Source organism: Osmia lignaria, chromosome 6 (genome assembly GCF_051020975.1).
Source record: "Osmia lignaria lignaria isolate PbOS001 chromosome 6, iyOsmLign1, whole genome shotgun sequence".
Taxonomy (NCBI): Eukaryota; Metazoa; Arthropoda; class Insecta; order Hymenoptera; family Megachilidae; genus Osmia; species Osmia lignaria.
In genome coordinates this window covers 6,150,746-6,177,183 of record NC_135037.1, presented here as the reverse complement: position 1 = coordinate 6,177,183, position 26,438 = coordinate 6,150,746, and the positions used below count along the sequence as shown (strand labels likewise).

The 26,438-nt window shown below is 36.8% G+C and overlaps 1 protein-coding gene across 8 annotated transcripts in view; it reads right to left on the bottom strand.

Moving 5' to 3' along the window:
* LOC117601655 (EGFR adapter protein) overlaps nucleotides 1-26,438 on the bottom strand; it is a 180,934-nt gene that overhangs the window by 104,323 nt on the left and 50,173 nt on the right. The window contains exon 1 of one of the 8 annotated variants that reach the window (XM_034318713.2): nucleotides 20,750-20,926. The exons of the other annotated variants lie outside the window; for them this stretch is intronic. The gene's annotated coding sequence lies outside the window, so the exon portion shown is untranslated. Of the gene's footprint in view, nucleotides 1-20,749; nucleotides 20,927-26,438 lie in introns of those variants that run through there. 8 annotated transcript variants of the gene reach the window in all.

Below are 26,438 nucleotides of genomic sequence, written 5' to 3'. Positions count from 1 at the left end.
GTCGTAAATAATAACATCGACAGGCCGATAATACGAATGGCAATCGTCCTTCGTCCTCCTTTGACTTTATCCTATGGATCCTCCACCACCGACTACTCTGCTACTCTCTCGTAACCCTCTCTGTTACTCTTCCTCTTCCTCTTGTTGCCAATGCCGTTCCATGCCACGAAGCCGTTAGTCATTCGCGACTGGTAACAACTCACTTCGAGCTCCCGTTCATGGTGCTTCAAATAAAATTGCATTCATTATGTCAATTGCTCCGCACTGTTATCCGATGAAGAGCTTCCGTTCGTTGGAACCATCATTCTTCTTCAGTGACAGCAAAACTCGATCGATTGTTATCGCTTCGACGGTGTAATTTTTACTACGATTAAGATTTGCCTTCGTTCCAGATAAAAAGTAAAGCTACCCAGTCTCTGTTCGTTAAATGCGAAACGAAACAAAGAGAACGTTTAAACGAAATGTTCATTGTTCGTGCAATTGAAATTGCAGTAGAACCAGATAAAGGGAACGGTCTCTCTCTCTGCGACGACCAAACGAAGGTGAAAATGATCAGCAATCTTCTGTATCTACTGTTTTTTCATGTTTTCGAGAAGAAGGATCGTTTTACTGCTTTATACAGTATTTATTAGCAGAATTATTTAACGTTGCTCGGCTGCCACGTGTAATTATAAATAAAGTAATTTCTGTTTTCTAAAAATTGTATTTGCAATGAAAAGCATTTGAGGTGTTATTATTTAACGTTGTTCAGCTGCCAGGTCCAAATTTAAATAAAGTAATTTTCTTCTGAAAATTTTATTTGCAATGGAGAGTATTTTAGTGCAGGTATTTTTCTTTCTATTTTTCATATGAAAATTTTCATTGCATCCTTCCTGTTTTGAAATGTAAATGCTCTGCCTGCAGTATCTTGTGGCCATTTTACCACTTCCTTTTTATAGTCGTCCATAGTAATGAAAGGGTTAATATAAACTTTGCAGTTATCTGAATATAATGTAAGAAGTCTTATAAATTTCTTATCAAATCAGCACCAATGTCCTTAAATATTTCTATTATGTAAATAAATTATCGTTAGAATATTCATGTCTTGGTACGATCCTTTCGCTTTCTCCCAAAATAATCCTTTTTATTCGGAGAAGATAAATTTGCCCCGCTTTTAGTTAATTAGGACGTTCGAAAGCAAAGGAACGTGAAAACGACCGTCTTCCTTGGATGACACTTGACCGATCGTCAGCAATCAAATCTTTCGAGGGAAGTAGCAAAGGAAACCTTTCTCTTTCTTCTCGTAACTGCAAATAGTGACGATCGAAATGGCCTGCAGTTACGAAAACGTAGATTCTCCGAGAAGTCACGTTGTTTTCCAGAAACAGAATGAGAGCAGCGACGCCCACGCCTCAAGGCCCAGACAGATTACGTCGCCGACTGACTGGAGCTGGATGATCCGTCAAAGAAACGGTTCATCCACTCCATAAAGGAGTTCTTCGTCTATAACGTCTCCTACGATCACTTTGGAATCCTACCAAACTTTCTTCGCCATGCATCCAGCTACATTGTTTTCTTATTGAGATCAATCGTGTACTCGAAATAATCGATCACTAGGAGATGCTTTGATTCGATGCGATACATTTGCTATTGGATCCTTTACGATGTTACATTCCGAACAGTAATTTTTGACGAATTTTTCTTTTGTTTTTTTTTACATCCACCGGATGTGTTTCGATATGCTTATGCATTCTGGACCCCCCTGATTGAACGCAGAAACGATCTTTGATATTTCAAGATAGTCTATCTTTTGCAGACATAATTCCGATTGTTAATGTAACAAATTCCTTCCTTGAAATCAGCGTGGTCTCACGGTTCAAAATCACGTATCGTCTTTACTTTTAAGTATCGCCGAATGTAAACCCGAAACATCATTTGTGTGGTCTGATAATGCTGACCACTCTGGAACGTTCCTAATCGGCTCCGCGAAGATGAGCAAAATTCTCCATACATATATTATAATAATTCAAATTTTCTTTTAATTCATTAAATTCTGCAATATTGTATTTCCTCCACGTCAGCCAGTCCAAGAAGAGAATTCAAGATTATATTTATCATTCGTTTAAATTTAGTAATTTGTGTTAATTTTGGAAAACGTATTTTTCTTCCTATGATGTTAAGATTGAAACAAATTTTGTAAAATATACTATACTTTAACGAATATCAAAATCTTGATTATAACAGGAAGAATGTAAGAAATTAATTAGCAAAAAATATTCAATTACAATTTTTTCATCTTTAATAGAAATCTGCCTACTCAATTTTGCCTCAATATTTCCAATTATGCATCTATTTTAAATATAAATATCCAATGATCATAGCTTTACATCATAGCTTCCCCTTTATCTTTTATTTCGTCCAATTAGCTAAACATCGTATATGCACGCCGCTAAAACGAGCTGCGTTAATTAAAGCACGCATTATCTGAATTCCTCTATATGGCCTTCATCGAACGAACAATAATTTTCCGACGATTTTGATTCTTTCACGAAACAAAAGGCAAGCCTTCGTTCAATCTAACAACATGAAACGCAGCAGCACGGTAATGTTGTAAAGAATAATCGTGCAACCCCTCCTAGGTACTTCATTATTTCCCATGCAAAGAATCGAGGCTGGCATAGTCCTCATATGAATTTTTTTTTAATTGAACCAGCAAAGATCGCGTTCGTCTGGAAACGCGTTCTCGCCTCGAAAGCACTCTCTTTGTGCGGCGGTAATAACGTACAAATACCTAACGACGTGACTAGGAACGCGGCACGGGTACATTGTGCTGGTCAGGAATTATTCGTTCGAGTTTCTTGCGACCGATTGGATAGATCGTGGTGCTATTTTAACGTTCAAGAACTTATGACACTTGAATAGCGAGTTTGTTAAGGGGAGGAACGATTGATATCCCCCATCTACCCAACGTCGAGAGTTTCCACTGTTTTTAATGTGGGGGAGAACACCGAGCAAGGAATTAACATTTCAACTCTTCTTGTTTGCTGCGCGAAATGAAATGTCGATTTCATGCAAATTATTGATCGATGTTGTAAAAGGAATGAAAATAATTTCGTTGAAATTAATCAATATTTTTGTATTGATCACTATCACTGATTTTTATTTATAAAATAAAATAAAATAATTTCAATACTTTTATGTATCTCAAAATTCAAAAACAAATAATTGGAAAAAAAAATTTTAAGTAAAAGCATATTATGTAATTAACCCTTGGATGGCAGACCATGGAGAGAGCCACAATTGTGATACTAGAACTACTGGCCTTCGATGGGCATTTACTTAAACATTGAAAATAAATAAATAAAAGATATAAAAGAATATAAAATTATTTTTTATTCCAACAAAATCACCTTAATAATTTTTGTAATTTAAAATGAAAAAATCAAAGATTCCTCATTTTGAGGGGTTTAATAGTTTCAGTGTTAATTCAATTTTGTATTTCACATTATTTTCATTTTCAAGGGTTAATAACATAGTATTTGATAAAATATCAAATTTAATGTTTCAATTGAAAAATCAAACCATCATAATTTGATTAGGAATTACAGCTCCAAAGTTCTATTTTTTTCTCTAATTCCCTTCACTGCTTGCTACTTTCTTCGATCAATTATACACGAAAGCAACGTGTAACAGCATTACAGAAAGCGAATCACGAAGTCGATGAAGAAAGACCGGTAACAAAGTTCGATATAACAATATCAAAGTTCATGAAAGCAATCCATTAACGTCAACCCGTGTTACTTTCAGCGTTTAAAGGCGGTATTCGGTGATTGTTCCAGACGATGACTCGAGTGCTCGGATATTTGGCCGAGCCGAAAGTCCGAGGGGTTTTTCAAGGGTTGGCCAGTGCTCTATCCAGAAAGGGGTGCAGCAAGGCCTCCCCATTTGCAATGGACCTGAGTCGAGAGCAGGTCTAATATGCTTTAAACCGCGCCGCCATCGAGAATAACCAAGGAAGACCGGTCGAAAGGAGAGACGACGATGACGAGCGTGCCAAGGGATGAAAGAAGCGAACGGAGAACGAAGAAAGACGAAGAGGAAAGCCGGGAATATTCATAATACGAAGTTGAAGAAATAAGCTGACCCTGCAAACAGCCACTCGTTGGCACCGGGTGAGGATTTCTCCGAGCATTATGAGAAACGGAAAGTGAAAATGGGGTGAGAGTTGAGAATGTGAAGAGAAGAAAAGGGACGAGGAAAAACTTGAAATAGAGAAAAAGAAAAAAGAGAATAGAAGAAAGTTAGCGAATAGAAAAAGGATCGTACCAAAGAAAAGCGAGATCAAGAGAGGATTTTCCAACTCTTTCCCCTTTTCTTTTTCCTTGGTCAACGATTACCGAGGAAGATACATTCAGTTCTCTTCGGGGACATTTCTGGGGAACGAAACTAAACGTTTATAGTCAATTAAGGAACCGGGCAGGTAATGCGCTTTGCCCATCGAAAGTGAAAGAGAAATGAAAAGGAAAAATGAAGTGGCACCCGAGTGGAGATGGTTTGGCAGAATGGGACGCCCTTGAAAATTTAATCTTGAGCTCACTTTAGGATAAGGATCGCGATGAGCATTATGAATGAAGAATGCACGACACGTGTAACAGTATGCACGTATCAATTTAGTAAAAAACTAGTGAATGTGTTTAAGAAAAATTTATATGCGTCAAAGGATTAACGAGTACAAAACAATCTTTCGAATTACCGAAGCAGAACAGAGAGGCGAATATCACAGACAGATGTGAATTGCAGCGAAATGAAAGGAAAATTAGTAATGGTCTCGTGACATTTCGCGGCAATATTTCCTTCCGTTAGCTCGTGAACCTACTCCTCGAACAGGACTGTATTTTCATTTCTCGTTACACAATGGCCTTTATTAGAAATTGACGAGAGAACAGCGACGGCAATTTTATAACGGACTGTTTGTTTGGATGAAATTGGAGGAAAACATTGCGGTCCAGTATGGCAGACCCGTAGGCGATCCACGTCAACCGAGCTTTTTCACGTGGGCAAACCCCCTTCGAAGCTTTTGCGACAAAAATTCATCCCTCTGACGGGGATCCAAGGGGACAGGGGTGTGGGCGAACCGCGCCAAAAAACCGCTACTTCGATTCAACGTACGTATGTTTGGCGTGTCGGTCAACACGAACGGTGTACGCCTTTTCGAACGGATTCTTTTGTCCGAGTTTACGCTTGATAGTCGACGCGTTTTTATTCGCGAATTGCACCCTATTTGGAGCAATGTTTATCAACCCCCTTTTCATCGAGCTCTTTGAAACTGGTACAAAACTACCGTGAATATCTGAAACTACAATTTTCTTTAAAAGAAATACAATTTTCGTTCAACTCTGACAGCCCCTGTTATTGAACGTTACAACGCTATAGGAATTAATAAAACCACATGTTTTTATTTAAAAAAATTGGAAATAAAATATACATGAAACAATTGTTCCAACTTTTTTTACTGAAAGAAACTGGTCACTAAATAATGTTTATTTTTTATTGACAATTTTTAATGAATTTAATGAATTTAATTACTTGGTTAAATTAACCAGTTTGTAATTTGGCAATATAAACCTACCACCTACGTGTAGATCCATTTTTCTTCCTGAAGGAAAGCCCTTCTATTTTCGAGGACAGAAGAATCACAGGACACACATTATTTGTCATTTTGTGGTGATGTACAAATCCCAGAAATTCGACGCCCTTTTTCCAGCTGGAATTTCGCGTCAGAAATTTGATTTATGAAGCGCACCCCTTCGGCGGTTTCTCTCGACGATTGTGAAACACTCGATATCTGAGAGCGGGAATGGTGGGAAAAAAAGTAGTGACAATGAACTGAGATTTTAAAGGGATGTAGTTCATATTTTTGACAGAGATCTTTGGAAAATTCACAAAGTTCTTGAGAAGAATAACTTTGAATTCAAAGCTAATATAGGGTTGTTTGAATGCATGGAAGTTGGTAACGTAGTTCAAAAGCTAATATTGAAATAAAGTTTAGTTTATGGAGCGATAAAGTGAACTAATATTATGATAGCGTCAAAATTAAAATTTTGAAAATTCTTGATTTTTCTCTATTTCCATTTTGTCTTGAGAAGCCTACTTTGCTCGATATTGTACAATGGCATTGAAAATTTACTTCTGCCTCTTTAATGTTCGCCAACGTTTCACATTGCGATGTCTATTCGTCAATATCGGATCGTAAGAGTAATGAGGGATGAATCAGATGGTGGTCTCACGCTATTAGAGAAGACTCTGGAGGATAAGTGGAACGGAGTGGCCCATGGGAGCACTCGTGACGACTAAATCGGGAACATCCGGCGGATTATCGAAGATATATGAAGTTCAACCACTAACTTGTTTGCTCGTACAATCAACCAAAAGTCTTAATTCAGAAGATGATCTCATCAGTGCCTCACAGAATTATACGTCCATTTCATTTTAATTACCTTTTTACTTGAAATCAGAGTTGAGCATTATTTGAAATAATCTTCTAATAGAAATTTTGGCTAAATTAAAGATGTTGAAAAATAGGGAATAAATTATTTACTTTAATTAATTTATTTGAACTGAAAATTATTCAATTAGTTTTATTCGAGATTTTTATCAAAAGATTTATAAATAAATTTTCATTCAAAGAAACAATTGTTCCTGATTTTAAAATAGTTTCATTTATTGAAAATATGTATCAGAAGATCATTTGAAATAATGCCCAACTTTGCTTGAAATAATTTAATAATCAATCATTTTTCCTTTCTTAATAATTCGTTCAATATCTGTTCAATTTTTCTGTTTATGGCAAATTGTTAAATTGAACGTCCCATTATGCCCGGTTATCCCACCTGTTTCTTACGCTAAAGAAGTAGGTGAAGAGCCACAGCAATGGCCTTTGCTACGGTGTCGAAACAATTGAAGAGATTGGGGTGAAAATGGGTTTCGCAGGCATTTTCAGGCGAGTTAGGTCTTAGGGAATTTAGGTCGAAAAAAGTAACGAGAAATCTGTGCTACTGGAATTGATCGCCTCGCATCTGTTGCCGGAGCACTTACGAGCTGACGTTTTTGGGTCAGTGGTTCGAACCTCTCAAATAAATTGTGGTGTTACGTTCGCTGCAGCTCATTCTCTTATTTTGAGGTGAGATTCTCCTGTTAGGATTTGGAATGGCTTCTAGGAAAATTAAGGAACACCACGGAGTAAGAACCTTTCCCATAAAAAATTTCACGTAAAACGTGGCTTTTCTCATTTCCAGTAGCCTTATAAAAAAGTTAAAAAGAAATAAAAGAAGATGAAAGATAATTAAACTTTAAAAATTAATACACAGAGTGAGATAGCCAATAATATATTAAATTAAATAATTTTGAAATGTTTAACGAATTTTAATAAAAATCCTATTCATAAGTGATCTTCCATCCATTTTATAGGTATCCAAAAATCTGTAAGCATTTTCTTTCACGACCGTACGAATATTGCTAGGTGGTATCCTTTTATTCGAAAGCATAAAAAAAGAAAGGTAACTGGGGGTGTTAATCAAGAATGAACCTTCTTTCTAGGGTTATGTCGTTGAACAATGGAAGGGTGGGTGGACTTGGACCCGGATACACGTCGGTCAATGTGAACGAAGGTGAAACGCCATCAAGGATTCTAGATGATAAAACGGGAAGGGATGATCGAGTGAGTGATCGATCCGAATAGAAAATGGAGGTTAGGGTACCTTCATCCGTAGCCTACAGCTAGATTAGATTGCCTACCCTCGATTGTCTTCGACGTAGGACCGTATCCTTCGAGTTACAAGAAATCGTTTTTGTCACCAAGTCTCTGAAGACCCACTGAGACTATTCGAACAAATGTTCGAAAAAGAAAGAACGTTAACGTGATACGGCACAATGACAGGCTTGGATCTGAAGTTTTAATGAAATTCTGATTAAATTCAAGATGAACAGAATTCGTTCAGAATTTCAAGATTGTTACCAAACAATTAATACGAATAAAAAAAATGTTAATTTTTGAATTTATAATTTCAAACGTTAAATTCATATAAATGGGAGAAAACTGGTCAAAGAAGTTTGGAAATGGAAGCGGATTTAGATAACCCCGGGAGATCTTCATTGGTCATCAGAATAATTCAGGATAAATATTACATTTGCGGATGGAAAGACCCTCTCGCTAACTTGCTAACCTTAATTTCATTTCGCTGATAGAATTTCGTATATCTATAGCAACCTTTCCCGTCCCTGTCGAGACTGAGAGCCGGAAACGAGATACATACTCTGCGGTCGAATGAAGTAGCAACAGTTTTACGAAGTTAGACTTCTAAGCGAAGTTTCCCATGTTTTTCCACTTCCGTACACAACTCGTCGGAAGTATGAAATTGCTAATGAGATGAAGTCTGAAGTATGAGATAAAGATCACGTGAACTGAAACTCTTGAAATATCCTAAAATAATTTCGTCATGAATTTGACTCTATGCATTGCAAAAAGCGATGCATTCAAGCCTCGACTATATTTTAATTTCAAATTATTACCAATGTAATATTTCAAATTTCAGAAAGATAAAAACGATTATCCTTTGATCGTGAAATAATTACAAGAGAAACGAGCACCTTCTGCACAACATAATTCCTCGGAGAGCTCAGGCGTAGCAGGTTTAGTCGGTATTTGATTTACTCCCTTACTGGAACATGCTCACGATTAATGCGTCCACTTTATGGCAGTTTAACAGCCAATCAGTATGCGAATTGCGGTTTACCATTGATTCATTAAGTCACGGGTTGCCGGAGATTTGCGTAATCGTTCGAAGGAGCAACTAGATCTGGGTTGTTGCAGCTGCATCCCACGAGAGAATCAGAATCGCTCGATTTGCTCGATAGCAGCTACCTAGGCACCTTATGCTAATACCCTCAGATCGAGGGAGAGAGACGGAGAGACAGACAGAGAGACATACAATGGCTTTTGATAGCGACAATGCTGAGTTGCTATACAAACAGGATGAATAGGGATCAACTACGTGTACGGGATCAGGAAGATGAACCAGGTAGTCATTACACAAGGAAACCAGGCCCACTGTCAATTTCATTATGTGTCGCTATACTAATTAAGCTAAACAAGGAAATTTTCGATTGCGAAGATATTCAAATGCGATAGAATTATTATAATTAAAAGCAGGTGTCCTATTTATTACAAAATTATATTAGAGCCTTGTAAAAATTTTTATGAATTTTAAGATACTTTTCTTTATTATTATTTTATATTTTACCACTTCAGATTATTGTTTTTCATTTTCAAATAAAAAGAGAGATTGCTATATTAAAATGTACACTTGCAATCAAATCAGACTTCCCTAGGGAAGATAGTGATACAAAGAAAGCAGGAAAATTTAATAATCCTATTGAAAGTGATTTAGAAACAAATAATGTGATTTAAAATTTTTAAATGAGAAACTTAGAATTATGAATAATAAATAAATATCAATTCAATCTTCGTGCCAGAATACTACATATGAAGCTCTCTTTGTATTGTCATTTTCCTCGGGGATGCCCCTGGGAGAGGGCGAAAACCCGGCTACCACTATTTTTCCCATGAAAGCCTGATTTGATCGCCAATGCACCAGCTTTATATCAAACATGTAAACAAGCAACAAATATTCAGTCTGGCAATTGTTTCTCAGTGAAAAATTCGAAACGTATTTCCGTGTCGACACGAAAAACTCGGCGAACTGTTTCGGGAAATTGGAAAATGTTTGGGGTGAAATTCAGTCGATGGAGAAGCGACGCGTTAACCAGTTCATGATGAATATTTGAACTGGCATGACAATTAACTTGTTGGACAATATAATGGTCAAAGGGGAGCGAGATGCGTTCGCGTTGCAGCGGCGCAATAACGATTCTATGGATTCGATAAATACTGCATATACGCTGCAATACAATGCTTTGATAAAAAACTGATTCGTCGTATAAAAAACAATTCTATCCTCATAATTTTTAATTGAAACCTTCTATCTATCACTTTCCTATTTTTCCTCGTGCATGATTATTTCACCCTCAACTTAGAATATTAAATCAACCGTATCTTTAATTACGAATCTCAGATAATTAATAATCATTCAAGGAGTTGTACGTGCCGAAACATCCAACCTTACTTCGTTCAAGATAACTCGCCCAGGTATATTTCGTTATCTACACCGGCGTATAAACGAGACTGCGTCCTTTCCTCTGATCCATTGGACCAGGATACACTATCAGAGATTACAGAATCGTGCAGCTTTGTACGCGACACTGGAAACTCAACTGTCATAGGAGGATCCGGTGGAGACGAAGCTGATAAAAGGAAGTAGACGGAGCTGTGTCAGGTTCCGGCATTAACCATAAACAAACGTCCCTAGTGTGCACAGTGTACGGGAAATGAAGCGTGTGTGGAAATGAGAGAACGAGGAGATCCCCGAGAACGATTCTGCTTTTGATAGGCTGCCTGCACATGACGTTTCGATAAACAGCCATCGTTTTGTATACTTTCCTTCTCTTGTTCGTTCTCTTCCGTTCCGACAGTTTCGGCTCGCCAGATCATGCGAAACGTCCTGTGTAACTTGTCACGAATTATCCACGCCATTTTTTCTTTTTTCCCTCCCCCGAATATCAACCCTCCTGAACGAAGCTGGAAATGTCGGTGACACGTTGACTCTTCCGTTAAAAATGTACCACTGTGTGCAATGTCGACAATTGTAAGTGGATAGTTGAAGTATTGCGGTAAAAAATTAATTTTTAATATCTACGATTCGTTTCATCGCGCGTCTGACTAGATATTGCTATTTCTACTGTGCCATTCAACACTCTGTATCGATTCCACCGACTATAACGTCGAATGTCTCTCGGCTTTCATCGATCTCCTTCAATTCGAGTCTTGGATATCGTATCAGTTGCATGCGGGATGGTACTTTAGGGATCTGACTCTATCTCTCCCTTTTCCGATCTGACACGAACCTCGGATATCTGTGATTTGGGGTTCACATGTGTCCGGCAATTTGTTATTCCTATCATAATTGGATTACATCTTTGGTAAATTGGATTAATCTATCGGAAGTATCTTCAGCAGAAAATAAACAAAGAAATGAATCTTATAGAATGGAAAATTTTTGTCATTATTAACATAATTGCTACAGTTGAAAATGGCTAATTGTAATTATTTAGATGATGATTAATTTATTTTCAGATGTAAACTTCTTACTTGGTATCTTGCGAAATTAATATAATATTAATGTTCTTTAGGATTTTCTTTAATTTGTTTTAATTTTATTGAATTATATTCAATTTCTGCGATGACTGGGATAATAATTTAAATGTTAAATGCTGAAATAATAATAATTGTATACTCTGCCGGTGAAGTATGGTAATTAATTAATTAATGATGAATGGATTATTTTATACGTTGATAAATTCACAATCTTATACAAATATTTCTGTCACATTTATATTATTTATTATCCCATTCGCCCATGCGTTATTGATTTTTATGTATTTATTTATCGTAAGTGAGGGAATATTTTTACGTTATTATGTTTAAACGGACTGTTTCCAGAACAGAAAATATCAACTTCGTCTACATCTTTTTTTTTTCGTTATCTTATTTGCATATTGATCGCAAGCTCGTATTTTTAACAGTAGACTAAGCAGAAACATATACATACACAGTGCACTACCTCGCAGCAATATTTCGTAAATGTTGATTTTCCGTATCGTTTTTGTGCGTCCTGTAACTCTTTTTGTTTTTCATACCTCGTAACGTTTCAATATTAAAATTCGCTTCGACAATTTTTCAAACATCCAGTTTCATTCTTTTATTTATTCATCAATTTCGATGTTTAATAAAACTGATTTTATAAAAATGAAAATATGTTCAATAGAAATTTGATCGAAAAATTGTTTTTTAATATCATTCCTTTTTTCTTGTATTCTGAACAAAAATGAAAAATAAACTATCATGTAATCAAAATGAATCAATTCAAAGTTATTGAACGTTTTTATACAGAGCTAATTGCTGTAAAAAGAGATTACTAATTTTTGTAATTTAAAATAAGAAATTTGTTATTCCTCATTTCTAAGTACGATTTTCTCATAAAAGATCAGCTAGAGTAGTATTTCTGTGTCTTGCCGTTTACCCTTTTGAAAAAGCGACCTTGCATACTCCCTCTTCTTTTTTTAGTTCTTCTAGCAATCTATTTGTTTCACAGGCCGATGGTTACGAAACCAATCAGTGTAACCCGCTCGAATGGAAAGCTCGGTAGCTGCACAAAGAGCCGGTGCACGAAAAACGAGCAAAATATTGCGTGAATTCCGAAAACACGGGCCAAACTGCACCTACTTTCGGATGATTTTCCGTAAAAACGTCTGTTCTATAGAAATCTAGCAAACTTGATAGAAATTTTACCAAACGTTACGTTGGTCCTAAATATTTAACAGTCCTAATCTTTAGTATAAAAATTTTTTATAGATGATCCATTTACAATCACAGTAATTGATCACAGTGATTCGCGTGGATGCACTCTATATTGCATTATACAAAATCTTTACCATTGGGCGCCAGCCACTTACTGTGGCGATCGAAATCGAAGGAAACAGAGGAAAAATCGGGGACTAAACATGGGATTGGTTTCGCGGCTCGTCCACTGTCGGCCATCACACAGACTACGCGGGGGAGTACGCGAGGAGGATCGTTTAGGGCAGGGAGATCTCAGGGTTGGAAGGGTTCACGGGAAAGTTCTTTTACGTTACGCATTAGCGGGGAAAGAGAGGGGAAATCTGTAAGGGAAGGAAAAGGGCCTTGTAGTATCGCGAAACGCGGAATACCGGATGCGGAAGGCGAAGGTAGCCGTTACCGGACTCGGAACTCATAATTAATAATCGGGAGGACTTACCGGACTGCAGTCTTGTACACGCACACTTCGCAATCGCTTTTACAAACTCGAAAGGAACAAATATCGCTTTACAAAATCTCGCTCTGTAAATCTCAATACTCTCGACACGCCCTATTTAGGGGTCTATGGTGGATTTATGATCGATGGGCCGGTAACCGGGATCGGTGGGACTAGCGGAGGCTCGGTGGTGGTGGCTGTGGGCTGGCGGTCCTCGGGCTCGACGACAGGTGGCTCCAGGGATCCTCTTTTGGGCCGTTGTTTGGGCTGGGCTGGCTGGACGTTCATCGGTCCATCGTTGCCCTCTTCTTGGGGAGGGCAGTGCGGCTGTTGTCGGCCTCGAGGTGCTTTCGTAGGGTGGCAATGTTGCGGGTGGCTCTCCGTCGCCTCCACCGACCCGGTACGGGCGGGTGGGAAAAAGGGGGAACAGGATGAGGGAAAAAGTGGATTGCGGGGACGGGTGCGTGGGAGAGAGAAGTGGGAGAGCTTGGCGATTGTAATGGGGGGGGGCACACGTGGCACCATGTTACAAAATATATTATACGCAGCTATTTTTATGTAAACTACATTGAATTTAATCAAAATCAAGAATTACGATCACAGTTAGCAATTACTCAAAATAAAAAAAGAATCACGATCACGGTCGTGATTTCACGATCACTGTGATAAATCACTGTCGAAGGAAAATTGAATTCGAAGAAACGAATTAACGAGGAAGTTAACGAGGAAAATTCATCGTTATTAATGAAATTCTTGGAAAAGAGAAAAATCACAATTAACGCCGGTGGTTTTAATCGTACTTAATAGCTCCGTCAATTTTGCCGAATATGCAAGAGCCGGCGGAACCCTGTCAGGACATCAATTTGCGCTATGCACCGTGCTCGTCCAATCTCCTTCGAAGGTCCTGCCGACGGAATCACATTCCTGGACGGCCTGGCTCCTCCCTTTAGGAAAATTCAGAGACCACCGAAGGTTTTCGTTAAATTATTCAGAGCCACGAGCCGAGCCGTGGAAGGGCGATTTCCTTTCGGGTGATCGATCAATTAAGTCGACGACCATCCCGGAACAATCGTGCTTTATTATCTGACGAATCCTGAACCCATTTCATTGCGGCCATTCATCTTGCCGCGCTCTACAATCACGGAATGAGATTTTTTCCCGGTTTTATACTCGCCGAGCATCCATGACCTATGATAATGTTATTTTCTCCGATGATCCGTCTTGTCATACCGATCACTATAGCTTTTCATACGATTTGCAATCGCGAAAACTGTAGCTTTCGAAGCTGTCTCCTTGTTGATCGTACGGATAAATCGTGAAAAGTTTTTGTCACAAAGAAATATCGCCGGCTTGATCGAACGAGCGGAAAAATCGGCTGTTGTCGCAATTTCAAAAGCTAGGTCACTGTGATGCGTACGCGTGACAAAAACGGATCGAAGAATTTAGAAACATAGCAATAAAAGAAAAAATGAAAGAACACGTGTAAATAAACGTTTATTTACTTGTCACACCTGTGTGTAACGGAGTATTTCATTGACAGTGCGCGAACAATCGAATCGGAAGGTTTCCAATAAATTACTCGCTTTATTTCTAACACATTAAGTTTTAAACAATCGGAAGCACTCGACTCGATTGCATTCGCCGTGGAGAACGGGTAGGAAGTAAAAGTGGCCTGGGTTCGAAATATCTCGACGCTGCTTAATTCCCGCAATGTTAGCTTTTAATCCATAAATTGTGCTCGCAATGGGATGGAAAGAGCATCGAAAAGCACTTATTCACAGAAGTGGTTCGGTAAATAATTCGCGTTACAACGATGGCTCGACCGTACGGGCATCAAAGATCGACGGAAAAATAAAATGAAAAAAAAAAAAAAATATCCCGTAACTTTCACGGTCGTCCGAGAGAGGAAGCTTTGAATTTCAGGAAAATCGAACGGTTTTTCGTATCAATCGCTCTTTCACCGTTCAAACTGACTGCAGAGACGGTGCGTCAAGAATGACGTTGCCAGGAAAAAAGTACACTAATTACGGCTCACGATCCTTGAGTGGCGTTTCCGATCTCTATGAAAACGCGCGAGTTTTACTGAAAAGAATATCGTCGTCGGATCGATTTCGTCTACCGTGGAAAAAATAATGCGACTTTTTCATCGACTCGTATATGGAGGTTTTACGAGATCGCCGCGTAATATCAAACGATATTTCCGTCACGTAAATTCGTAACGATCGGTAGATCGAGGTCGCCGAAGGAATCGATTGGAAAACGATAGCCTGAGGGTGAAACGTGGAAACCTAATGGCACGATTTTCACGAATACGTCTGGAACGGTTTTCGTACGTTTTAAACGGTGCTTTTGACACTTTGACCGCTGGAACAGTGGGAGGGAAATCCGACGAATTTGGATGCCAAACAAACTCGGCGAGTTATTTTTAGCAGTGTCGCACTTTAAAGATTAAGCGAATGTGGAATGTTGTGTTGGAAACTGTTTCTGTAATTTAACGAATTTGTAAGCGTGCACGGGTACTCGAAACTTCGAGTCGAATTCGGGTCGTGAATTTTTTCGGGTTGGGGTGGAATTTGGAGACTTGAACTTGACTTAACATGCGAAACACAGTTACAACAAATTATACGCGTTAACATATGAAAACGCTATCAAACTAAAAAATTTCAGGTAAGTGAGTGCAATTTTAGCTCTCGAATTGAATTTTGAGTCTCGAGTCGAATCTAGATCCTGAAATTACGGGTACCCGAATAAAATGTACTTGATTAACTATCAGGGTCCCGCCCTACTTGATCTGAGGGTCAGGTACCTGCACACCCCTGCTAATTAAACCCTTTCGCTACTAACGGTGATTTTAGTCACCCAATGTCTGACGCTCGCTGTGCACTGACGATGACTTTAGTCAACTGTTCCACTAGACAGTGAATTTCGCATTCATTTTTAACTTTGGTAGAGCAGAATGTTATTGCATTGTTATTTCTATAATTGTCGATTTCTTGTATTTAATTTTTATTTTATTTTATATTAAGAGATAATTATTTTGTTATTTTTATTTTTTAAGTGCATCTGCGTTAGGATGCTCCGTACCGGGACAGTGCATTCGCGAGCAAGTCCGGTGTAGCGAAAGGGTTAAAACAGCGGATTGTGAACTAAATTTCTTGTTCTGATTATTTTATGTTTCTAACGATAAGATTGCCGTTAGATTCCATCGAAGTAGAATATTTTCATTGTCTTTCTTTAAAGAATTTGCATAAACCTCTAAAACGAATTTAGCAATACGATTAACAAACTCAACAAGTAGCGATGTAATTTGTCCCTTCTCCGGAAGTCTTAATTGAGAATCTCAATTAAGACACTAACTGCGTAACCCTGTTTTTGAAATTCAGTTAGCGCCTTTGGAAACTGCCCGAGGTACATAGAAATATATGCTAATGATAGACCCAGATTTCCGAATTAACGAGGCAGTCGCGAGCTGAAAACGAGAATTTATGACGAGCCACCGACCGAAAGTTTCTGCGCGAACGAAAACTTTCTTTGAGAACTGGCCTGTAAGTGAAACTTGAAACCGGCATAATTGACGTGAAATTTCTGGCAAACGGGAATATGGTTTTGCAAGGAAATCGAGAGAAACCGAGGATGCGATATTCTTTTCTACCGTATCATCTTCGGGGAAATTGATAATCGATCACGTGAATATTAACGTCTCCTGGCTGCATCAGATTTCAAAGGATCCTTTTGACACAATTTTTATGCTCGATCGAATTTATGTATCTGGCAGGTTTTAATATTACCATGCTTGAACGGATATGAAACGCGTGACTTGGAAAAATCTATCAGAAGAAATTTCATCTATCGGAAATACAAATAAACAATGCTTTGACTGAAACTCGGTTACAAATTTTTAATTCAAACTTTCTTATATCTTCCATATGTGTACATATGGTAATTTACTACTAAAATACAGAAATTGATATACCACTTTTACAAATATTTATAACACCGCTTTCATTGATTCTTTCATACGAAATTTTAGCGGTCCTTTCGGTATCGTTCGATACTAGTACATTTAACTTGCTCAATTCGATATGCCGTTTCGATATACATCCATTTACAGATTAACAGCAATCGGCTTACATAGAGATTTGCAAATCCATCGTTTAAAGGATTTAAAGGAAGTTCACACTATACTGTTTTAAAAGCTTGAATACATCATACTTCATTTCTGATACCTTCATAAAAGTATCTATGTATTGCTCTAAAATTTTCTTTTTATATCACAAATGAATTATTGAAAATTATAATGAAAGTAATTGGTATAAATCACTTCTGTAATTTTAACGCTGTTCAAATAAATTCGTTTTATGTTAAATTATTTAAAAATCTTAATATCCTAAGGTAAATAAAATAATTTTATTTGCAACGAACAATGTTGGATTAAAGGGAGGTCTAAAGGGTGCTGCACCCTCAGGTCAAAAATTACTAAATGAAATCCTTTTTTACCGTTCCCCTTTTTCTTTGCGATTAAATATTATTTACTTCCATTTAGAATAAATTTCAATTTTTAAAACACGTTTATTAATTAAGTGGACATAGGGTTTCATAGCCTCGGGTCTCAAAAACCATTATTCGGTTCTGGTAAAGAGACACTTTTCATTTTAATTACTATACAAAAATTGTCACCCCATACCCGCCATTTGAAAATCATAAACACTTTGAATCCGACGAATATAATCAGGGCGGGGACAAAGTGACCGATTCACGGCGAACGAATATAGTCGACCGTAGTAACAAAAGGGTTAATAATCGCACCGACAATTATCTTACCGTTTGAAATTAACGTGGAACGGTGCGCGCATCAATGGCCACGCGGGGGCTGGTATTCGTATCAATTGGCTTCGCACACAGTGATCGGTGCTCGTTTGATCCCGACACCCAATTTACTAAAAGCAATGAATTTTTACCATACGCGGTATTACCGTGGTTATTTACAAAATACGAGTACGCGAATGCTTTTTACCGCGGAATGAATCGTCCATTCCGGCTGGTCGTCCGGCGAAAGTAATGAATTTTTATTAGGCCTCTCACGCCGCCCATTTACGTGGGTCGCATTGATGCGAGAGCCTTTTTTTCATCGCGAAATGATTAGTTGCGATTCGTCGTTTACCTAGGCCGATGCATTTTTACGAGACTCGTCGTCATCGGTTTGCGAAGGACAGATAACATCGTTGCGGTTAAACGAACGAGCAAACGATCGACCATCCCCTATCTCGAACCCTGTTCGACACTTTTATTTTTTAATCGGGATATTCAAACTAATTAATTCTCGTCCAGGGAGCCTCTCATTAATACGATCGAGAAATTGAAGGAGAAAGAACTGGTGTTTCAAGTAGACAAGTCGGTAATTTATGGACCGCGTAAATGTTCGTCGAGTGTGAAACACTTTTTACATCCCGTTCGAGTTTTTTCAAAACTTTGTTGATCGATGTCGATTGATTGGCTTCGTTCTCCTCCGTCACGCGCAACCAAGTATCATCTATTTTTATTTATCTCGTCTTTTTTAATTAAAACTTCTGCATGCGCGCTACGCAAATTGCAATCTGTACATCACTTCATAGAAAAAATTTGTATTTGACGAGGATAAAATTATTACTTTGATGTCAAATTCGATTTTTACATTTCACTTCATTAGTATTTCACAAAATTCGGGATAGAATTTTGTAAAATGAAAACATAATTAAGAAGGACGTTAATTATATGAAATATCTAGAAGATGTCTTCTAATTTTCACGATTATTAATTAACACGGTGATTACTTTGGCGATGACCAGTAACCGATATCATAAATTTAATTTAATTAGTAATAAAGTTCAGACAGGGCCCTATATTAATAATGCAAAGTAGTGGTTCCAATAATTAAATTTAGAAGTTAAGTAGGCGTCTTCAACGAGTTAAGTAAGAAAATTTGTTGTCACAAGCCTCGCATAAAAATGTAAATAGCAATTTATGAAAGCATGCAATAAAATTTCCGAATTTTTACGATTGTTAATTAACTGGTTGATTGCTCTGGTAATTATTAATGACCAGCGACGTGAATCTAATTTAAATTCTTCCAAAACACCCTAATATTTTTCATTAGTACTTTACTTAATAACCGGCAGTATTACGACGAATAATTAACTTGAAAAATTAAACGCCATACCCTTAATAATTCTAATTGAAATATGCCATACCAGATGAATGTCCGTCATCGCTAGAGTATTCAGTGTGTTGAGTAATAGAATTTGTTATCACGCACATCATGTGCCATAATACACCTGTATAAAGGTGTACAGTTGCGATCAAATCAGGATTCCAAGGAAAAGTGGAAACATATTTCTTTTTACCATATTGCAGAGGACATCGAGACGAATTTCAAACACATATTACATGATATTTTTACTAACATACTACTCGATTAATAGTAGTGAATTTAAGTACTGTGATTAAGACACAGTATCTAAACACTATTTCAAACCAAGGAGATTACTGAATGTAAACATGCGACTAGAACTTCATTTAATTCCATGTTTGAAATACACTCTGCCTTCCACGGCGCAAAATTCTTTCTTACGTCCTAGTCGCATGTTTACATTCAGTAATCTCTTTGGAATCCAATAATGTTTACACTGTCTTCAAGCTAAATATTTCATATTTCCACTACTGTGAATGACTTCTAATATTAATATCGTTAAAATTAAGATTTTGAGAATTCCTGCTACCTTATATCACCATTTTCTCTAGGAAAGTCTAATTTGATCGCAAGTGTATATACCAATTACTCATTTAACTACATATTTGTAGAATCGTGCTAAGCTTAATCTTAATTTTCCTAATTATATTATATATCAGTTACTACTGTAAATGTTCACTATAAAGAAACAATCTCAGCTGCATATACCTGTACAACAAACATGACCTGACAATATAAATCTTTCCCTAAATTGTTTTAAAAATCCTTTCGAGTGCCTTGGATATAGTAATCCTTTTAAATTTCAGCATAAGTGTTAATCGCCAATCTAAGACAACCTGTTTTCCCATAAACTTCGTTACAACTTTTGTCTACGCGAAGTTGACTAAAAGTTCGTCCAACCACATTGCACAGATGCATACTTGTCGGAAAAGTATGAATAAATTCAATTTCCGACACGACAGATAATGAAAATGTAAACACATAATGGTTAAAGTTCGTCTTATCTCTAAAATTGCTACTAACTGCTTCTTAAACGTTTCAAATTAAACAAAGTCGTTCGAATTCTGTCGTTGCATTTTTATAATTAAAGAGAAAATTCTGAGTAAATATAAAAAAGAAATCTCAGAATATATGTATTAGTACTAATGATCCGAAATTGAATAACAGAAAATAGAAACACAAACTCGATTTTGACGTGATTTCAGTAAATTAGCCATTTACATTATATTTATAATTTTTAAAACAATTAACAAAATAAAAAAATAAGATCTTTATGACTGTATAAGTACACCTAATTTTTATTATATCAGATTCCTAACAATTAGTCTAATAATTAATATCACCTTCACTTGTTATCTACAGTTCGAAATATAAAATAATTCTTATTACCCTATTTTTTCTAAAAATTTATTTACAAAAAGAAATAACAAAATACTTCGAATTACCAGTACAGATTAAAATCCCTAATAAAAGGCTATAAAATAATCTACATAATCAAAGGCTACTGTGCACCATCAATTCCACTCGAAATACGTCGTTATCACCAAATAGACACGTTCAGTATTCATAAGAAAAATTTCTATCAAATGAATCTTACCTCGTTTACAATTACTCCAAAGTAGCACTCCGTGTCACAATTGCAGCACGCATAAACCCGGTCAGTATGCACTAGAAACTCGCGGAAAAAAAGAGAGTTCGATGGTCCGGATAGGAACGCACCCCAATTACGAACCGTGATACGCGAATGACTCGCCGAACGCGACTGACAGTATCGTGTTGCTCCACGTGGGCTCCAACCACCCCGTGAAACTCACACAATCACGTGACCGAGAGTAGACGAGCGTAACACGAACGTAACACGAACGCAGGAAACCGATGGGAGGGGGCTGCGATCATGCGCACTCGCCGAGCCCCAATGGATTCGAACTTCCACTCTTTTTCCCTTTTTTCTTGTTAAACACGTAATTAGCAGCATATCGCGGCTTCGCTGGCCGATAATCGGTTATGGAATGCAATCGTTATCGGTTGATGCTCCTTTCTAGACCGGTTCCATTTTCTCCGGACCCGTTCTATCCATGGTACCGTTGCCCATGACAATTGGGGGATGAAGAATACACCTTTATAGTGTACATTGTCAGTAATACCGAGTATTTTTCAGCGATATAAAAAATTTTACAGCGATATTTGGAGCTTTTACTAAAATGCAATAATTCTGTATTTTTCTTATAAAGGTAACAGAATTTTTTTCAAAGAATTTTATGATTTACTTCAGCACATACTGTCAGTATGACAGAACTGGCTCCAATAATTTAGTCAAAGGTACGAAATTGTGACAGTCCCCGAGCGAAATATCGAGCATTGAAAAAAGTTGTAAAGATTTATTCGGATGTAAATATGTATAACTATAAATCAGGTTAAAAAGAATCGTTCGTGCGTGTATTATTTATCTTCGATATTTATACTGTATGATATACATATCGTAGTGTTTTAAATATTTTTTTTAACCATAAATTTAGAATTATTGCTACCTCAGCGATCCGATATTCGTGGGTCAATATATTCGTATGTTTTACTAAAAATTGAGCAAGTGCCGAGTTTATCACTGTACTGCTAATTAAGTTATTTGTTATCATTATTCCTGTTTCGTGTACTCGCAGGAATTTTCAGCTTGCGATCAAGCTCGATAACGATCGAGAAAAGGGAAACAGTGAAGGAACGACGTCAGAACGGAGTCGGTTGGTTTAATCAGGAAATTAATCTCCGTTTCGAAGCGAGCCTGTTTCTAACGCTTTGGTGTTTCGTTAGCCGCAAATTACGCAACTTCGACATTCGACGGTGGCCTCTTGAAACATCGATCACGAAACGCTCGTGATTTATGTGCCTCGATGATCCTGATAATAAAATTCTAATTACGCTCTGTGCGTTGTCTCGATGTAATTCGATTAATTAGAACGGCAACTGTGTGTCACTGTCAGCTAAGGCATTTCGGTGAACGTTCACCATTTTCTTGCGCACCGTGTGAAAGTATTTTTTCTTCCCCTTTACATTTCTCGTAGTTGATATAAAAATATTAGTTTTAATAAATTCTATTTTCATTTAAGTTATTTTAAGGGTGGTTTTGAAAAATCTACTTTTTATCAATTTTAATTTAATTTTGTAGTTTGCAAAGGGGGATTATTTTTATGATTGATATTTTGAAAGAAAGTTAAATTATAGAATACAATTATTCTTGATAACTTTTCACAGAGATCTATTGCCCTCCACACGTAATTTCATTAATACTATTCCAATTGTTTTGGAAATATCAAGTTATGTTTGCCTTCATCTTTTGCCCCTAAGCTGTTTCACTAGACATCTGCTAATGGCATTCGTTAAGTTCTCGTTTCCTAGAAATCTCTTCTCCTACAGCCCCGGGTATGAAAAGTTATCAAGAGTCCACTGTACTTGAAAACCTTCATTTAACTTTAAAAATGATTCATGACAATATTCTTTTCATAAAAGTAATAATTGTGAGCGAATGCACCGATGCAATGTTAAAAAAATCACCAACTTTTAAATTAGTATCCCCTCAGAGATAGTAACATTTCACGTTTCCATTCTTCCTCTTCGAGCTTTGCGGTGGGTACGTTAATGTAGTTTCACTCGTTACCGTGGAACTTTATCTTCATTTATATCAGGTTGTTGCATACTGAATGGCAGGTTTCGAAATGTACAGTCTGATAAAAATAGCGCTTACTCCATAACAATGTCTAGCTTAACACGTTGATTGTCAGAATGAAAATGGACATTTGTTATGAGATGTATCGAAGCTTTGATTATTAGGGATAGAAATAGTTCAGTTTCAAATTGCTACCTTACATCATTAACACATTATCCACCTGCCATAAATAAAATAAATACCGACTACCACTTTATAATTAACAATCAATAAAGATTAAAAGATGTAACCTTTTGCTTCAATTTCCTCTTAATTGAAGTACATCTAACTTTCATTAACTAACTTTCAATTGAGTTATATGGGAATTTGTAATAATTAAAAGGTTATTAATTGTAATTAAAATGTAAATAATAGGCTTCTGGTAGATAAAGTGATAATATAATAGCAATACTATTCAAAATAATATTTCTCTATTATTTTTTTTTAAATTATTCGAGCACCTGTAATTTGCGATGCCGGTCACCAGTGACTCCGCAGCTTTCAATGTGTTAAGAATAGATAAACCTGAATGCACAAATGGATTTTAATATAAATCGATTAATTCCTCGATAAAACCTGAAATTCGATTTAAAATGAACTATGATCCCTTTTCCCCCTTTTCCTATGATTCTCATCGACATCAAATGACGTGCTGTACAATCGAGTTGAAGGTACCGCTGTCTCGTTACCCTTATGAAAGCTACGCACAATCCCGTAGCATAAATAATTTCGTATAACGGCGGTCGCGATGTCAACCGGGAGAGGAAATTTCGAGGGTCGCTTCACCGTTCATATTTGCCTCGTTCGGGTTCCTTCCGAGGAAACAAAGGCGCGTCTAATTAACACGCTTGAGACAGAAACGAGGTCTTTCTCGTTTCGCGTGGCTGTTCTGAATGCAGAGGCTGAGTCAGCCGTTGCAAAAGGGCGCGGATAGTCGAAGAGATGGGAAGCCAGTTCGTGAAAGAAGCGGACCGATAGTCCCGGTGTAACGACTCAAACAAGCCTTGGTAATTAGCAGCTTCCCGTGGAGGACCCTAAAATACTGCCACATTCCGCGCCTCCGCCTTAACTTGTTTCTTCTACCGAGGCTAGGACCGAAGACTAGACCATCCATTCATGCGGATGCACACCTTTGTCGGGGTAATTGCAGTGAATCGGTCTTCAGAATAGCCGATGCTGTTATTCTAACTTACTGAGAAGCACGTACACTGCCTTCAAGATTTCTCTTTGAAACTATATTCGAACCTTTATGAATAAGATCTTAAGGGGGTTCTTTAATATGAAATTTTCAAAAAAATGAAATATTTTTTTTAATTTTTTGGCAATCTATTATCTCAAAAATATGAATGGATTTCAAATCCACTACTTCAGAGACACCCTCTATAATGGGTTCAGTTATGGTCTACATTTTTGCATGAAAAACAACCCCTAATGGCAGAATTAATATTTAAATAATTAGCTAATTTAAAATACAGTAATACCCCTATAATAGGTTTGGGATGAAATCGCGTCTACTAACGGGGGAGGTAGGAGTTCTACGAAAATAAGAAATAATAAATTAAAGTGATATAGAAATAACGTTGATATTTGATTGTTCTATGATTCGTCGTCAGTGAAGTGTAAAAAATAAAAACTCCCCCGTTCGAAATAATTCCAAAAAATAATGGGAATGATCCTGCGTCTACTAGCGGGGTATTACTGTAAATATTTCTAGCTTCTACTCTACTTCTTCTTTTGCATAAAATATCTTGCTTATCTTGTCCCGTTGCCAAGCATTAAAAATTTTGCAAAAACCTAATTCCGGGGAGTTATATTTAAACGACGAGTTGTAGGACGATTAAAGCCTTTCTTTTTCCCCGGCTTTTATACTTAACGCCCGTGTTTTAAACGCACTTTATCTCCTCTCTTTCTTTTTCGTATTTCTCCGTTTGCTTCATAAATCATCTCTTGCATTTATTTTGAAGAAGAAAAGAACATACGAAGGAAAAATGAAAGGAGAAAAGAAAAAGCTCATTTGCTAATGGTCGTCGCGAAGGTGCCGGGTGAAATTAGCTCATGGTTATTGTATTATCGCTAGTCAAAAGTAACGAGAATCTGACACCTTGATTTGTGGTTAGATACACGCAATTGTGGCAAAGTAATATTTTTAACACCTGCGCTGCGAAGTCGGTTCACATCGTTTACTTGTTCTACTGCGAACCAACAGCAATATGTACTTTTCCACCCTCCGTATTGCTCTCTTCCCATGCATTCGTTACTTTTGTATCTTCCATTTCATTTATTTTTTAAATTAAACCACTGAAATGCAAAACATCTGCATTCGTTTAACTTAACTAACTTATAAATATTAAATGTTATACGGGTACGTATATTTCAAATTTTAATGTTTGTCACAATGAATATGCATCCACTTATTTAAGCAGCAGCTAAATTACATGCAACGGTGACAAAATGTTATTAATGTTTAATAGAAATTTTTTTCCATTTTAGTGCACTTTTAATAAATGTGCAAATATGCATAAATAATGTAAATAGTATTATACATGTACAGAGACTACCATATTGAAGGTATCCATTCAGAAAAGGGTAATTTCTTTTAAATCAAAAAAATATGGAATAAAATTATTTTTCCATTAATTCTGAAAATTTGCATACTTCAAATAATTTCTTAATAAAAATATCTAGCTAGGTACAGCTAATATTCTATAATTTATTAGCACTCGTAGTCAGCAAATTCTACAATTTAGTCATATTCAAAAAGCGATGGTTGAAACGTGACTCTTCATGAGCCCATTAAATTTCTCTTCGAAAGCAAGTTGAGTGTTTACATTTCAATTATCTGACGCCTCGTTCGTGCCGTCATTAGTATTTGCATGATTTAGTAGCTGAAGAAGCATGCCCTCCTTCATCTAGAGCTAGTCCTCTGCTTTAGCAATTATTGAAGTATGATATAATAGTGCCTGTAGGTGTATTGAATTCAGTCAGACAGGCACATAATATTTCAAAGCGATCAATTAATTGAGAAATGCATTTCCATTACGTAAATAGGAAGTACAAATACGGCGACGTTAAATTTATACCACCGGTTAATAAAAAAGAGCAAACATTATCCTGTTTATTTACGACAGTCGTCTACTTTAAAACGTATATTAGCATTTTAAAGTAGAAATTTAAATCTACGATCTGAATGAAATGATGCGGAGAAAAAGTAAAGCACTTTTGCTTATTACTTGCGACAGTTTGCAAATGTTGTTCAACGACCACTATAATCAAGTCGTTTATTTTATTGCTTAATTTACATTTCAACACTGAGCATATTTTATGGTAGAAATAGTAAATTTATATCTTTGAAACAACTTATAGCAATCTATAATTTTTGATTAAGGGGTAAGTAAAACCACTAAGAGAATATTAAAATGATAAATAAATTTATGAATGATTTTCTTGGAAATTGTTTGATAAGAGATGCTTTGTATCTCTTGAATCTCGATGAAATTGATACAAATAAGAAATGAAGAAGTTTATATAACGAGAGAATATTGAAAAGGGAACATTTGCAAATTGCCGAAATCATATTAAGAAAAGAAGG